Source organism: Entelurus aequoreus, linkage group LG03, assembly GCF_033978785.1.
Source record: "Entelurus aequoreus isolate RoL-2023_Sb linkage group LG03, RoL_Eaeq_v1.1, whole genome shotgun sequence".
Classification (NCBI taxonomy): domain Eukaryota; kingdom Metazoa; phylum Chordata; class Actinopteri; order Syngnathiformes; family Syngnathidae; genus Entelurus; species Entelurus aequoreus.
The window spans coordinates 64,024,550-64,027,104 of NC_084733.1; positions in this window are offsets into that span (position 1 = coordinate 64,024,550).

Consider the following 2,555-nt stretch of genomic DNA (forward strand, 5'->3'; position numbering starts at 1 on the left):
TCTTTTCAAGGTGTGATCTCACTTGTCGGGGAGTGAGAAGTGGGAGAACACGTTCTTCGCGTCTGCACCTCCTCGCTTTGGCTCCTCCGTCGGGGTGTGAGTTAGCGAGAGGGTTGTGAGTTAGTTGACATTTTAACTGCAGCAGATGCTCAATTTCCTCCCAGTCGGGCCTTCGTTGAAACCATGGTAAAAGTCACTGTGACATTGTGAAAACATCAAAGGGGTCGGTTGCTCCGGTCCAGCCTCCTACTCAAACGCCATCATTTCCACAAAGCTGTTGGGCCCTCAACAATAGAAGCTGAGAGAAGTTGAGTGCTCCTGCTGGTTGCAGCCATGTCGGGCATTTGCACTCATCCGCTTTAAAATATGATTAATCAGCAATCAATTCCACACAATCAACAGAGCGCTGAACAATCAATGCCATTCTGCAATCAACCAGCTGTGTTCAAGCCTAATTTTATTAGTATTTTTGTATTATTATTTATATATATATATATATATATATATATATATATATATATATATATATATATATATATATATATATATATATATATATATATATATATATTTTATACATATATATATATATATATATATATATATATATATATATATATATATATATATATATATATATATATATATATATATATATATATATATATATATATATATATATATATATATATATATATATATATATATATATATATATATATATATATATATATATATGTTATATTTTTATTTATTTATATTAGAGATGTCCGATAATATCGGCCTGCCAATATTATCGGCCGATAAATGCTATAAAATGTAATATCGGAAATTATCGGAATCGTTTTTTTTTATTATTGGTATCGTTTTTTTATTTTTATTAAATCAACATAAAAAACACAAGATACACTGACAATTAGTGCACCAACCCAAAAAACCTCCCTCCCCCATTCACACAAAAGGGTTGTTTCTTTCTGTTATTAATATTCTGGTTCCTTTATTATCTATCAATATATATCAATACAGTCTGCAAGGGATACAGTCTGTAAGCACACATGATTGTGCGTGCTGCTGCTGGTCCACTAATAGTACTAACCTTTAACAGTTAATTTTACTCATTTTCATTAATTACTAGTTTCTAAGTAACTGTTTTTATATTGTTTTACTTTCTTTTTTATTCAAGAAAATGGACCTTATCTTCACCATACCTGGTTGTCCAAATTAGGCATAATAATGTGTTAATTCCACGACTGTATATATCGGTATCGGTTGATATTGGTATCGGTAATTAAGAGTTGGACAATATCGGAATATCAGATATCGGCAAAAAAGCCATTATCGGACATCCCTAATTTATATATATATATATATATATATATATATATATATATATATATATATATATATATATATATATATATATATATATATAGATATATATATATATATATTTATTTATACATATATACATATATATATATATATATATATATATATATATATATATATATATATATATATATATATATATATATATATATATATATATATATATATAATAGATAGATAGATAGATAGATAGATAGATAGATAGATAGATAGATATATATATATATATATATATATATATATATATATATATATATATATATATATATATATATATATATATATATATATATATATATATATATATATATATATATATATATATATATATATATATATATATACACTACCGTTCAAAAGTTTGGGGTCACCCAAACAATTTTGTGGAATAGTCTTCATTTCTAAGAACAAGAATAGACTGTCGAGTTTCAGATGAAAGTTCTCTTTTTCTGGCCATTTTGAGCGTTTAATTGACCCCACAAATGTGATGCTCCAGAAACTCAATCTGCTCAAAGGAAGGTCAGTTTTGTAGCTTCTGTAACGAGCATACACCTATGTAGATATTGCACCAAAAACCAGACATTTGCAGCTAGAATAGTCATTTACCACATTAGCAATATATAGAGTGTATTTCTTTAAAGTTAAGACTAGTTTAAAGTTATCTTCATTGAAAAGTACAGTGCTTTTCCTTCAAAAAATAAGGACATTTCAATGTGACCCCAAACTTTTGAACGGTAGTGTATATATATATGCATGCATATACTGTATGTATATATATATATATATATATATATATATATATATATATATATATGCATGCATATACTGTATGTATATATATATATATATATATATATATATATATATATATATATATATATATATATATATATATATATATATATATATATATATATATATATATATATATATATATGCATGCATATACTATATATATATGCATGCGTATACTGTATGTATATATATATATATATATATATATATATATATATATATATATATATATATATATATATATATGCATGCATATACTATATGTATATATATATATATATGCATGCATATACTATATATATATATATATATATATATATATATATATATATATATATATATATATATATATATATATATATATATATATA